We start from the raw sequence: 16,285 nt of genomic DNA on the forward strand, positions 1-16,285 counted from the left end.
CGAACCTAATTTCGTTATACATTGGGTTATGCTAAGCTCCGCGTCTGCTACGAACAATTAGATTGCACAGTATAATGCATCCACATTCAATCAAATACCCCAAAAATCTTTCTCATTCAACGGTTCAACGATAACTTCACTCAACAAAGTTTTCATTCAATCCCCCTCAAATAGGTACACAGTCATCAGTAGACTATGCACTATTATAACCTCCCAATATAACGCAGAGCTAAAAATCCGCTCTTGCGTTACACGATCTGTACAAGAAACCATTCTCAAATAGGTACTTCCCATAATTTGTGCGCGGCAAAACAGATTCCATTCTCTACGTAATGTAACCCAGCATGAACAGCTGCCCAACTCTCCAGACCTGCGCCCTCCAAGATCCAAGGTGCGGCTGCCTTACGTTGTAAATCCCTCTGGCAGCATCCATTTATTACGTAACGCTAAAATTGAAAATTTTTGACCCCCTCCCGTAACGCTTTTTGTATGAAAAATTTCATTGTTTTGTATGAGCCGTAACGCTTGAGCCTACTCTCCCCCCCTCCCCCTAGAGCGTTACGTAATATGTGGATGCCGCCTCTTACGTTTCGCTATCTTCGAAAGTCACCTATATTGATTCTTGGCAAAGAATATCAGTATTCAATCCACAATTACAAAATTACACCACATTACGTTGGTCCGTTTGGCGTCGCCTGTTTTGACATTCGGTTCTTTCAAATTTTACTTCAAGCCTGTTCCCCCACTTTATCGAATGTTGACGAATCACGATAATCTGAAGATCGTGACCAGAACGGAGGTAGGATTTAGGGATGGTACACAAACTATGTCACGCTAAATTTCAACTTTTTTGACCCCCCCCCCCCCTTGTCACATTTTTTGTATGAGTCTTCCAAAATTTTTGTAAGGCTTGTCACGCTTGGCTTGATCGCCTCCCCCCCCCCCCCCTTGGAGCGTGACGTAATTTGTGCATGACCCCTTATCACTAGGGACCAACCATCACCGATTAATTGGGTTTTTTCCCTTATATTTTTTCCTAAAAAAAAAACCATGATATCTAAATGCAAGCGTTAGCAACAAAATTTAAATAAATAAACTAAATCAAATTAAATTGGTTTTTATCCATACAGTTTAAGCTGCACACATTCAAACATGGCTTTTCACTCCATTTTACGGTACCTTAATTACTGTGGAAGTGCTCATAAGAATGAGAAGCAGGCGCTGTCCCAGCTGGGACGTAACGCCAAGAGGAAGAAGAAGAAGAATACTAATTTTGCTAGAAAACAGCTGAGATACGGCGGTGGGAGGGCAATGGGTGGTATCGTCCTACATGGAACTGTAGTCAGTGAATATGCACAAATAATCAAGTAGACGTTCGCTGGGATTGACCATAATCTTCCTCAGTGTGCATAATTCAGTGCCTCTATGCAGGGTCAATAACGGCGCCGGCCACTTTCAACACGTTCATTCGATGCTTTTACCGAGAGAGAGGAGAGAGTGATAGCGTATTCCAAATGAGCGTGCTATTTCAAAATTCGAGCAAAAGCTCACCGACGATTTCGTTTTGCAATTCCTAACAACAGATGGCAACATGTCGGTGTGGAGAAACGGGTAAATCAACACCACCACATGTTTCTACTCAGATCCTGTGGAGCTTAGGAACTCTCAGGAGTGCTGAGAACCATGAAGGTCAAAAGTTTAGGCTCAACACCTAAGCGAAAAACAAAATTCTCTCATTCCCCAGCCTTCAAACGTGCCACACGTGTTTTTCTAGTGCGTTCAGTTAGTGCAATAAAGTTTGGTTTAGCTTAAAGTTTAGTTTAGTTTAAAGTTTAAAGTTTAAAATTTAAAATTAAGTTATTTAGTTTTTTATAATATACTTTTTTACTACACTAAAATGTTCGTGCAAGAACAAATGTGCCGAGTTTGCTGCGACATGCAGCAGACTCGGTCTATTGAACCGTTCGTCAACGATTTCGAATATTGCACCGCGCTGAAGGTAAGGAACAAGTTCCAATCTTAATGAAACATTCACAACTTGCTTTTCACTACGATATCTTTCCAAGAAAAAAATAAAGATGATCAAATCAAGTTACATTTTTGTGTTGCACGATGCGAAAGTCTGTAGTGGGACTGATATGCGGTTACTTTTCATTATGGGACAATTTGACTTGCTGTTTTTTTCTAATTTTTCCGAACAAATCATATTATTTCAATAGTGCAGCTGAAAGAGCATTGGAAGAGATGTTGAAAACATAACTCAACTCAATTTTGACGAAAATGCAGATGGGACTGACTTGCGATTCACGGCAGTACACTGCCCATAACTGCATATTTGTCACATTCGACATTTTTGACAATTTCGAGTTAATACCGGGGAGAGTCATCAAATGATAAATACTTTCGATTGAAATCTGTGAGTTTGTTCTAGAAAATATGAAAAAAATACCAAGTTGTTTTGTCATATTGGCAATTGTAACCGCATAACAGTCACATTGAGATTATACATGAGCCCCGTAATGAAGTAGCGATGAAATTTCTATCCGAATTATTTTCTGACTATTCACCCAGTATGTTATAGAAGTTGTACAAAATTTCAGCCTCATATAATCACTTTTGAATTCTTGGTAATTTTTAGAAGTTTTAGTTTCGTCCCATATTGCCATAAAATTCTCATTTGGTATTCCATTTACTCAATGCCTACTTTTGTCCAATGTTACAAATATGCAGTTATGGGCAATACAGGTCTGCAATGCCCTATAAATGTTCCTATTTCTTTCAATATTGTTTGATTTATGCTCCATTATCAAAGTTACCCCGAAACAGAATACCGACTTTCGATTATATGAAAAATTATATATCCATTCAAAATAAACCTTTTGGCAATCTATCAACTGCAATTGATAGCTAGGATGCCAGTACTTGTTTTAAACATATACATTAAAAATCTTTGAAACAGCATGCATAAATATTCAATTTTCTTTTTTTCGAAAAAAAAACTATCAAAATTGCCCCGTTTTACGGTACTTCTAGTTCACTTCGGCAGTGGGGTTTTTTGAAAGCTACTGAGCTCATATTTGGTTACAATATACGTCATATCGAAGTGCTTCTAATTGCAAAGTTTTAGACAATTCGGGCCAAGAAAAACCCCTCATGCCAACGTGAATCGTGGAAGTGCCCAAGTAGCTCTGCACCCTAGGTGGCGAATACAGGAATCGAAATTAACCCCTCTACCGGCAGCTTCATTTTTTACCGCAAAATTCAAATTCAAATCGTTATAACTTTTTTGTTTTTCAATATTTTTGCACCATTTTTTCACAAGCTCTCAAAAAACTCTTCTAGTTTTAGGATCTGTGTCGATATTGATCATTGGTCATCTGGTTTTGAAGATATTCCGGAATTCCTTGGCGGACGAAATTCTACACATTCCGCTCTGAACCAACTTGATTTTTCACTTTTAGAACGTTTAATTTCCGAATTTACAAAACGACGAAAGTAAGATTCTCCACTTTCGCAACCTAACCGCTACTTTCGCCGCTCCGTTGTATGGGAGACAAAGTGACTTAACCACGAATCAAAACTAAACACTACTTAAGTCGATTTTACACTGATACAAAAACGTCGTAAGTAACTGATTGCAACGGCTTATCATTTTCTCATACATTTTTTGTGGGAAACGATAGAAACTACCTAGTGTTTTAACGCGAGCTGATTGCATGCAAAATTCGAGTTTTAGAAGAAAGGTTGTGATTCTTCTTAATTAACGTTCTCAAAACCGTATGAAAGTTACTTACGTCGATTTGAGTTGAAGTACAAAAAACATTTTTTTATGTTTTTATAGATTTTGTCACACACAGTTCGAACGAAACGTGTAAATTTCTGAGACATATAATGCACATAATTGGAGCGTGGAAAATCATGGATATTTACATGATAAGTCATGTAAACTTCAATTATATGTCATGTAATCCAGCAGGATCCTGAGTGGTTACATGACATAAAACACATTTTTACATTATTTCTGACTTAAATTTACATGATTTCGTGTTTACATGGCATAAATGAAGTTTACATGACGTGTAATCTTCATTATTTTTAACTGTGCACTCCTTGATTTGAACTCAAATTTTGGGTGTATTTTGTTTTCCGTGTCCCTTCCGAAATGTCAGATAGGAACAACCCCAGTGTTAAAACTAAAACCCCTGTGATATTTTTGTCGACTAAGCGAACGTCAAACATGATCTCAAGTGTCAAGGTTCATTTATGGATCCAATTTTTAAATTAAAATTTCAATATGTTATAGCCGTTATTTGAGCGGGAAAAATTGCTAAAGTAGTTGCAGTAACATGCTCTTTCGTGTTATTAAATGAAAACAAGATTTCATTAAACATTTTAGGACCCTATTGGAATTCCAAGTTTACTGTCAATGTCATTCCAATCGAGCAGGAGACTTGTCAAACACTTTTTCACACAAGCTGAAAACGGCTCACACAAAGATGTTACCGCCCACGAAAATTTTGCTTCTTCTGAAGTAGCATATTTTCTGAATACTTGAGTGTCGGTTGCAATTTTCATGCTTTGCATAAAGAATGCTCTACTCATTACATTGGTTTTCTACACATTCAGTCAATTTTTCATTCGTTACCCAAACCTGTAAAAATTCAACATATAAAACCTGTGACTCACTATTAGCGTGGGATTCAACATTGGCAGTGCTGCGTAATAGATTTGGCCTAGTTGCTAGCTGATTTATTTTGAATATGATCAGATTTCGTCTCTTTGTAATTTAGACTCTTTAGTATAATCTACCGAATCCATGGTCGATTTAAGAACTGCACCAACGATTTTCAACCGACTACAAAAATCTGTTGAGTTTACTATAATCTGATGAAAATCACTGAGCAGTGCAGTGTGACTATGGCCATAGTCACTTCGACTACACAACATTGTATTTCGATCCGTGACACCCACCGTACAACACAGTGTGGTCAAAAGTATAATGCCAAACAACTACAATACCTTGTATGAAGCACTATCAGAACTTTCAATTTTGCACGTTTTTGCTGAAGGCACCAAAGAGCTATCTCGAATATTTTTCAAGTTATAGACAATTTTCGGTTAAAAACATATTATTTTCAAAATTTTGTCAATCTTTTCAAACAAAAAACGTCCTCACAGTTTTTTCACCATAAACAGAGAAAGAAATAATCTTTCTAATGCCGACAAAAGATTGAAAATCCGTTTGCGCCTTTCGGAGATATCGGCATTTGAAAACAACCATTTTTTCGAAGAAAATTTCTGATAACTTCGTAACCATAAGAGATAGAATAGTAGTTTCTTCGGCAAAAAGTTGCGCATTCAAAAGTTCTAAAAGTGCTCGGAACAAAGTTTTTGCGAGAAATTATCGTATAAAAAGTTATCAAGAAAAATTTGATTTTTCAGTACCACCCTAACTTTTTTGTTTAAAAAAAATCATAACTCGCGAACCATAAGAGATAGAAATTTGGGTTCTTCGGCAAAGTTGCTCCAAATCGGTTGTTCTAAAACATTGTAGAACATTGTGTAGTCCTAAATGCGTCAGAAAAAAAGTTTATGTGCTGATCTCGTAAACCATGTGGGCCACCCTAATTTCACATCTCTGAAAACAATGTCTGAAATATATGGAGAAACTTTGCCGAAGACACCATACATCTAAAATTGACGGTTGAGGTGCAATCATTTTTGTCTTCCTAGATATGGCTTTGGGACCAATGTGCATTGTGTGTTATTATTTGGTTGGTTCGGTTAACACTTCAACACCGATAGAATCGTTCGATGGAAGAAGCGGTAACTCGTGCTCCGGTCGAACATTAGATCCACGCATGATCCACTAATATTGGTTGCTTTAATGGGTTTCGAAGCCAGTTTGAGGTTGAGGTACTGCTCCATGAAGCCTGTGAGCTCCATGCTTTCCTCTTTGCTCAAATCGATGTTAAACTTGCCAGTCACGATGATTGACATGATCTCCTTTTGATACTCGAAGAAGTTCCGTATCATGAAGAACTTCTTCTGCTTCGTCGTGGTATCCGGGGAAATGTAGAGGCAAACCTGCGATTCCAGAGCTCGGCCGTCATGGTCCTGCAAGAAGCGATTGGCCTAACTGATCGGTTTGTTTGAGGATACCTACCTGTGCACGATCCAAGCCAAACGTGTCAGCATCATACCGAAGGACATCCAGCTGACTCGTCGTATCCGTGGAGAATGCGCTTAAAATGAAGTTCAGCACAATTTCGAACAAAACGGTCCTCTTTAGGGCCACAACAATGCATTCGTCGTAAAAGAGTTACAACCAGAGACATTTCATCTATTACTATTAATTGATTAATTAATTTATTTATTTATCAATTATAATTTTGGTTGATTAGTTTTCAACGGAGAGATATGGCAAACAAAGTTCTACTGGTTATAGGTTCCCCTTACTCGGGTCGGGCGGCGATAGCATTTTTGCAGTCTTCTCTGTGTGCGTAGGGTAGAAGCACCGGTTTTGGCCATACGCCAGTTGTAGCCATAGGGGATTATACACCGTTTTACATAGCCAATCAGCATGAAACCTTTTGTGTTCAGTAAATCACATTCACATGATAGAGCTACATTCATTTACTCGTCCAAATTGATTCAAAATATAAGAAAAAAAATCATATTCCTTATAATTTTAACTCCCATACACCTAATTTGGCCAGGACACTCCTAATTTGGCCACTCTCATGAGAAATCAATGCGATTGGCCAATTTAGGAACCGAAGTTAAATCTCTGGCCGAAACGGAATTTTCAAAGCAAAAAAATTTAGCTCAGTTTTGATATTTTACACACATAATATGGATTGAAAGCTTGCATTTGACATATTTGTAGTATAAATACGGCTTCCAATTTAATTTTTATTGACATTTTCTCTTAAGCTGGCCAAAACCGGTGCTTTTACCCTATTTCGATTCGATCGACAGTTTCTTACCAAATCAAAACATCAACAAGGCTGTTGCTGAATAGTTTTAGCTCTTTGTTTGACAAGTTGATACTCTGATCGGTCTAGCATGCATTTACATGTAGATAGCGATGACAACAACGGCATTATTCAATGTAAGTAAAGTTTGTAAGGATGCTTAAAATATATCCCCGAGCCCAATTTCATCTTCTTAACTCGTACCAATTAGTTCATACGGTTGAAATAATTAAATTTATGTTAGATATCAGGGATTTCCTTAGGAAATTGCCTACATTTAGGCGTTTTCAAAAATGAAATCATTTCTTTAAAAATTGCTTTATTAAGAATTTAGCAAGCATATTCGGATTCATGGAGCTCATATTCATTATGTAGAGTCGTTTGAAACAGACAAGAAAAATTATGAAAAATGATCAATTTCGAATTACGGTACATGTAATCTTCTCAATACGTCAAAACTTTATAAAGGCAAGAAAAATGTGCTTTTCTATTGAAAATAAGACATGCCTCAATATTTACGAATTTTTCAATAGTTTAGTCATGGAAATCAATAGTTTTCATTATTCGAGTAGATTCGTAGAAAGATTTCCAATCGATTGGTGCAAGAATCTTGAAAATCTATGCGGGCTTTAGTAAGTTATTAACAGTCAAAATCTAACCACTTTTCGTGACGCGAGCGATTTTTCGTTTTTCGAAATTGTACCCCAGTATGTTGCCGTAAGACGTTATCCAACGTCAAAACAGGCTCTGTTCCACTTGGGCGCGTTCACTGTAAATAGAATAAAAAGTACTTCCTCCGCCCTTGTTCAAACTGCATAAGAAGCTTAGCAGGTAATTAATGTGTTTCAATAGATCGGCATTGCACATGTGTTCAAAAATCCTGGTTATTTATCGCAAGACCAGCATCTACAAAATCGAAGGTAGCAATCGAAAAAGCAGACGAGAGCAGCTGGAATCATTTTCAGTGTTTAAAAGGCATCCTAAATAAGATCTAATGCAAAAATCAGAGAGGTGTTTTGAGGTGATTTTTTGTTTTGGCTGTTTAAAGTTTTGCTAGTTATTTTGTTCTATGTGAAAAAGAAATTATATAGGAGCTTTAGATCTCAAAAAATTCCTGAATGAAAAAATCACAATTATTTACAGTGTTATGTATAGAACTTATTTAGTTGGATGCTTACCATTTCAAATATCACTTAAGAAAATATTATAAAACAACATAAATCGCTACAAAAGGTAAATTGTAATTCGCACAAATTCACAGAATCCACGCCATTCAATCAAACTGTCCAACAACTTGGGTTATCCTGGTCTGAAAAATAATTCAGTTCAAGATCTTTTGCTACTCATTTAACACCTATCAAATATATGTACACAAAGTGGCATACTTGGTTTGGTGAAATAAAATAGTTGATTTTTTCATTTTTGTCCAAAGGACGCAGCACTGTGCGCCGTAGCTCTGAATAAAGCTGTGTGTTGATCGGAGGTACGAACGATAGGTGACCAATCGGAATTGATGTGGGAAATAGTTAGGTAGTTACTACGGAAGAGTGGAACTCGTTTGTAGGTAAGACTGATTGGTAATCTGGAAGATTTATGCTTAATTCCCAAGGGCATGTTTGAAAATATTATTATTTATGCGGGCTAAAAAGGCAGCTAAGTCAAAACAATGCATTTCACATCCACTAATAAGCGGTTTCTTCACCACAGTTTAGGCCATAAACTCAGTTTATCTATATGAGTAAACGAGGTTTACGACCTTAACAAAGGTGAAGAAATTGGCACAAAAAAAATAATTTTTTGCTTCAAAACTTTTGATTCATTTCTACTAAAACCCGTACAAATTTGGGTTGCAGCATATTGTTTTCTCGTCGATAACTCATTCTTATAGAGATTTCAGGGAATGAAAATGTATTTTCAAGTGTCAAGAAGATTATTCTTGCCTAAGTTTGTCTGAATTAGGGTTGTTAACGTTGATCAACCATTAACGCCGTTTCGTTAATTCGTTAACGTTAACCTGTAACATTATTATGAAAATTTATTGGCTTTTTTCGGTGAATACAATCATTGCCTAACGTCCTGGTCTTGAACGACTAGATGTTGTAGTATTGGTCACTACTAACACTAGACAGGCAAAATTTGTCGCCTCGCCCTGTTAACTATATTGTTCGGCGTAAGTAACAGTTCTATCGATCGTTGGCATATTTTCGGAGATTGATACGAAATTGACGTTACTTACTGGATTTTTTCGCGTCTAATATCGCATACCCCTAATTTGCCCAAGTGATCATTCGAACTGAAGTTAGATTTCTTTGCCAATTATATTCTACATTTATAAGGTTTAATCACCGCATGACTTTATTATTATTATGAAAATTTATTGTTACATACGCCGAACAATATAGTTAATAGGTCAAGGCGACAAATTTTGCCGTTCTAGTGTTAGTAGTGACCAACACTACAACATCTAGCCATTCAAGACCAGGACGTTAGGCAATGATTTGTCGTTTCGATTGTGTTGTTCACACATATGGCCCTCTGTTAAAACAAATTTTCAACTTCTATTCATTTCTCTCGTCGCTCGCTTGCGATTCTATCCATCTTGTCATTTCATTACTTTCGTTACTCCCTTTAACTCTGAGTATAAGTATTGTATTCACCGAAAAAAGCCAATAAATTTTCATAATAATAATAAAGTCATGCGGCGATTAAACCTTATTAATGTTAACCTGTAACGGTTAACGAAGCTAGCGTTGATTGCGTTGAAAAACAATTTAACGATAACGTTAACGCACAGCGTTGATTCAACGTCAACGAATTCGTTATTTCTAACGTTAACGATTTGAAGATTCTAATATCTAAAAAAATACTGGTTGTCATATTCGATTGTATAGTTCCGTTGTATATTAATATCAAAAGCACATATAGTTTAATTAACGTTCCAATAAACTTGCTTTTCACTTCTTGTTTGACGTTTAACTTTATCGAAACAACAAGATTTGCTGCAAATGTTCTCTGCAAACAGCAATGAAATCAAGTTTATCAAGATGTATTCAGTAACTTTACAAACAAACTCTTGCAACTTGTCCCAAAATGCCTATGTTTCAAGTTACTTTCAATCCACAACTTGAGTTTATTGCATTCAAGTTCTTGAGTTTATTGCATTAAAGTTCCGTTCAAATGCCCACTACTCAAGAAGATTCATCCCAGTTGCGCGAAAGTTGCACTTAACTACGTGTTTGACAGAAGTTTGTTTGTTTCAATCCAGTTGCAATATAGTTGAGTTTCACATTGTTCTAGCAACAGTTTGTCTGATGGAACGGTGTTTCTCATAAGTTGCGCGAAAGTTTTTGAAATATCTTAAGTTTATTTGAGGTGTGGCCTAATTTCATAAGTAATGAGCTTGTATACCGAAGGGTGTAGTATCGTAACAAACAACAAGCCTTCATTAACAGATATTGTGAACGCTAATATAGTGGATTGGTGAAGCAATTGTTCTAAGAGCTGATGGATTAGTGAGTAAAGGAGAAGATTCATGATCTTGAGGTCGGAAGTTCGATTCTTGTTTTTTTTTTCATTTTTTTTCTCTCAAGTATTTTGCAACAAATAGTCAATTTCACTATGACATGAATATGTTGCAAACAGACTCCGCATATTGCGCTGTTTGCGTTGCTATTCAGTGCAATTGTAAGTTATATTTTCAACAATTGACAACTCTAAATAGTTTCAAGAGATATTTTTTTCTTGAGTTGAAACAAACTGTGCTGGGTGGGTGACTTTCTCTTAGTTGGATTTGCTGGAAAATGCTGTTTATATTAAAGATCCACATTACCGGAAGTGAGAAAATCTGCTCTGGGATCATTGTCACTTTTGATTGCAAAGAAAACTATTGTCTATTATGGTATGTTAGGGTATTATGGCAACTTGTATTTGGAAATGAGAATTCGGGTCATACTGGGGGAGGTCAATAGAAATATTAGTAGTAGAACGCTAGTGGCGCTGTTGTCACAAAATTGATTTAACTAATTATTACCTTTAATTGTAATTTTTCATTAATTGATCGATCCCACGCAACAGAGAATGTTTTGTTTTGGCCTTTGACACTTTGAGGCCCGGTACTCACGCTGTCACATCGCAGCAAACTAGATGTTGGTCACACGAACAGCAGCGACATTAGCATTCTTAGGTTAATGCTTCTACTGGGAGGTCGCTCAGAAAAAAGCTCATTGTTGAGGGTTGCTGGAACGGCGAGAGGTCATAGGACGGATACAATATTGCTAGGAAAATCTCTGCAATTTGTTAAAACTCTCCCAAGCAATCACAAACTGACGTTTAAAGAGGCTGACTGTTCGGTGTCTGCACTGTGAACTTAGATATTTTCAATCAATTTTCCATGGATACGGGGTATCAGCATAGAAACGTGTTGTTAATTGATGTTTCGAAACATTCTCGGAGAACCTTTTCGAAACATGAAATCAACGCTTGGGTAGCGGTGATCGTTGACGTTGATTCAACGCAAACACGTTAACGTTGACGCAAACAACCATGAAAATTAACGCAACGCCGTTGAGGTTGATCCAGAGCTCAATCAACGTTAACGGCGTTTAGAGAAAGTTGCTCTATTAGAACCAAAAATTTGTGACTATGTCCAAACAAATAGAGTCTTCAACCCTAAATCATGTTTCAAAACACTTTTGATGACTAAAAATGGTAAAATATTGAGAATTCGTAATTTTCGCCACCATTTTTTATATCTGAACCACTGTGCGCCAGCTCCTGTCATGAGCAATGACCGTGAAGGTAATTGCTAACCGATAAACAGTGGATTTCTCGAGGAAATACTTCAAAAATTTCTCAAGGGATTTTACAAGAGATTCTTCCGATATAATCTACAGTAATCTCTAAAGCGGGGATTCCATTAGTGATGTCATAATTGATTTCTCCAGGAAGAACTTTTGATCCATATGGTTTTTGAGACCAGATCCATTAGGGCTCCAGGAATACCTTCAGCATTTGGTGGTCTTCGTAGCCGTGTGGTTAGTGTCACCAGGCCGCATCGTGCTAAGAAGTGTGGGTTCGATTCCCGCTTCAGGCCGGAAAACTTTTCGTGAGGAATGTTTTCCAACTGTGCCACTGGGCGTTGCATGCTAGTTCGTTGTCTAGTGTGGTGCGTCCTTCAAAGGACAAAATGCCCACTGGAAGCATTAACGTGCGGTGTCTATTTATTTAACTCTGCCAGTAGTTCCTACTGGGATTCCTCCAAGGTTATTGCAAGGATTTTTCTAGAAAATATAAATGCTTCTCGTGAACCCTTTCAAAGATTCCTCAAGTAAAGTATTATTTGGGATTTCTCCAGGAACTTCTGAAAGGATTTTATCTGGAATTCTTCCAGATATTTCTTCAGAAATAATTCAAGCGATTTTTCCTGATATTTTTTCAGAGATTCCTCCAAAGACTCCTTCAAGGAGACATCCAGGAAAAACTTTATAGGTATCCTTGTAGAGATGTCTCCAACTCTTTCTCCAGACATTGCACTAGAACAATCTCTTCCTCTTCCTCTAGGAGTTCCTCAACCTTTCGTCAGTCGCTCAAAAAAAAGTTACACCAGCGGTCGCATCATGTACTGAGTACAATACAATCTAAAGCTAGGCAAGATAGAGTATTGATGTTTCCGGCAAATTTCTTCAGTTCAACAATACCAATTGGTCAGTGGATAAATGAAACTTTGAAAACATCCTCACCTTCCAGTGGCCATCGAATTGTGCCCCGGGGGAACCGACGAAGTGGACATTTCGCAGTGCAACATTTTGAACACAAATATCTCAGGATCTAGATTGTTTAGCGAGGTGGTGTCTTCGGCAAAGTTGTTCAGTAGTTCAAGGACTAATATGTGATGATCTATTTAATTCAGATTTCGTTCACCAGATGACGCTAGTGAGCATGACATTTTTCGAACACAGATATCTCAGGATCCCGATCCCTATCTAGAAAGTTGACGTCTTCGACAAAAGTGTTGAGTTCGTTAAGGTCCAGCATGTGATAGGCCACCCAACCTGAGGGGTGTGGTCTTCAACATTTTGGTCATTCAATTTGAACACATTTTTGACGTTGGATAACGTCTTACGGCAGCATACTGGGGTACAATTTCGAAAAACGAAAAATCGCCCGCGTCACGAAAAGTGGTTAGATTTTGACTGTTAATAACTTACTAACGCCCGAATAGATTTTCAAGATTCTTGCACCAATCGATTTGAAATCTTTCTACGAATCTACTCCAATAATGAAAACTATTGATTTTCATAATTGAACTATTGAAAAATTGGTAAATATCGAGGCATGTCTTATTTTTCATAGAAAAGCACAGTTTTCTTGCTGTTATAAGGTTTTGAAGTTTACGTGTACTGTAATTTCGGGTGAAATTGATCATTTTTCATGGTATTTCTTGTCTATTTTGAATAATGATGAAAATGCCAAACAACTGAATGCAGTGAAACAAGTACGATAGTCAGCCTCTTTGGCTCATGTGCCAAAATTTTCTAACAAATGTGTTTTTAGAGCTAAAAATCATCCTTTGAATAAAAAATCGGGAAATCCCATTTCGGGGTGAAATTGATCACTTGTCTATGCGGTTATTATTTTTTAAAACGACTCTACATTATGAATATGAGCTCCCTGAATCCGAATATGTTTGCTAAATTCTTAATAATGCAATATTTAAAGAAATAATAAACAGTTAATTTCAAGAATTGCGATGAAAACGCCTAAATGTAGGCAATTTTCTAAGGAAATCCCTGGTATGTAAAAGAAACTTAATTATTGCAAAAGTATGAGGTAATTGGTACGACTTTAGAAGATGAAATCAGGCTCGGGGGTATATTTTAAGGCCCAAGTAAAAATGGTGCAAAAGTCAAAAATGAAAAAGCAGTTTTCTCTTTTAAAATAAACAAATCGAAGAAAATAGAAACACACAGCTCTTTTATTTGCCAAATAAAAAGTCTGTGTGTTTTTATTTTCATCAATTTGTTGTTTTAAAAGGAGAAAACTGCTTTTTCAGTTCTGACTTTTGTGCCATTTTTTCTTGCACCTTAAGCAGAGTTCTGTTTGATCTTTCGACCTTGACGCTTGCTTTTGCCGGATCGAGCGACGAGGGCCGGATCAAACATGTCGCGCCTCGATCTCGTAAGTGAAAAAGTGGCGTGATCGGGGAGTTCGGTTGGAGTAAGTTAAAAAGTGACGCGATCGGTTCGTTCTTTTTGATCTTTCGACGACCTTGACGCTTGCTCCTGGGCAGTGCGTCAAGAAAGCCCGAGCTGTCGTCCGTGTTTTTTTTCGGGTCGCGCGCCTATTTTTTTTTTTTTTTCTGAGTGCTAGCCGAGCAAACGAGTGAAGCTGAAAGTGGATTGTAGCTGCTCAGTCAAGGATAACGGATCAATTGGTGAGCTCGTTTCATGCTACTATTTCTAATCTATAAAATATGTATGACTGCACATTTAATCGTTACAATGCACATTGGTCCCAAAGCCATATCTAGGAAGACAAAAATGATTGCGCCTAAACCGTCAATTTTAGATATATGGTGTCTTCGGCAAAGTTTCTCCATATTTTTCAGACATTTTTTTCAGAGATGTGAAATTAGGGTGGCCCACATGGTTTACGAGATCAGCACATAAACTTTTTTGCTGACGCATTTAGGACTACACAATGTTCTACAATGTTTTAGAACATCCGATTTGGAGCAACTTTGTCCAAGAACCCAAAATTCTATCTCTTATGGTTTGCGAGTTATGATTTTTTTTAACAAAAAAGTTAGGGTGGTACTGAAAAATCAGTTTTTTCTTGATAACTTTGTTCCGAGCACTTTTAGAACTTTTGATTGCGCAACTTTTTGCCGAAGAAACTACTGTTCTATCTCTTATGGTTACAGAGTTATCAGAAATTTTCTTCGAAAAAATTGTTATTTTCAAATGCAGATATCTCCGAAAGGCGCAAACGGATTTTCAATCTTTTGTCGGCATTAGAAAGATTGTTTCTTTCTCTGTTTATGGTGAAAAAAATTGTGAGGACGTTTTTTGCTTGAAAAGATTGCCAAAATTTTGAAAATGATATGTTTTTCAACCGAAAATTGTCCATAACTTGAAAAATATTCGACATAGCTCTTTGGTGCCTTCAGCAAAAATGTGCAAAATTGAAAGTTTTGAAAGTGCTTCGTACAAAGTATTCATAAAAAATCATTACTTTAAGATATATTCACCATAAACCGAATTTTCTATGGTAAAGAAAGCGAACAAAAGAGATATTTGCTGGAACAACCGGAATAACTGTATGTAAAGTCATTTAAAATTGAAAATGTATGTAATGAATTAAGATCGATCACAGTAAGCGAAATGTTTGGAGTTAGGGAAAGTTAGTTGCTGAAACAGTCTTAACAGTGATCCATGGAACAACGGTGTCTTGTTATTTCACGCGACATAATGTTTGTCCAGCTAACCTATGCCGTGGTTGGTTATAAATTGCTACCGCTTCGGCTTACTAAGTAGAAGGCCATGCGTTTAATACCGGTTCCGTTTATTATATTATCAACCCCAAACGATAACAAAACGTATACTTTGAAGAATTCCTTCAAATTACCAAAACCTTACTTCTCGTGATATCCTCCCATAGAAATATAGAAGTATCTGCAATTATACGATCAGGGCATCCAACTTATCCCATTCAATTAAATCAAATCCAATAAATCTGCCACAACGAATTAGTCAGGATAGCATTCGCCTGTTGAAGAATGCATGAATCTTGAACAAGAGCCAGATATAAATCCCAAATATCTGTCTAAGGTAACGAACCAGAAGGTGGGCCTTGATCACTTGAAAACTGCTTCAGCAAATAATTTTCCTTTTTTCAACTCCTTAGATTCCGCTTACTATGATCAATATCAATACATGTGTATTCAATTTTAAATGACATACATACAGTTATTTCGATTGTTTTAGCAAATACAGTGATACCTCCATGAGTCGATGTTCCATGTCTCGATATCGACTCATGGAACCATACTAAAAACAAAATTTCATGGTTACTATGATGATCCCTAGAAGCAGTTTTCTAAAGGATTGCTGTTCCACGACTCGATATTTCCATGAGTCGATGGTCCCTTCAATATCGACTCATGGGGGTTTCACTGTATCTCTTTTTTTGTTTTCTTTACCATAGAAAATTCGGTTTATGGTGAATATATGTGTAAGCGTTGATTTTTTATGAATACCTTGTATGAAGCACTATCAGAACTTTCAATTTTGCACATTTTTGCTGAAGGC

Source organism: Aedes aegypti, chromosome 3 (genome assembly GCF_002204515.2).
Source record: "Aedes aegypti strain LVP_AGWG chromosome 3, AaegL5.0 Primary Assembly, whole genome shotgun sequence".
Taxonomy (NCBI): domain Eukaryota; kingdom Metazoa; phylum Arthropoda; class Insecta; order Diptera; family Culicidae; genus Aedes; species Aedes aegypti.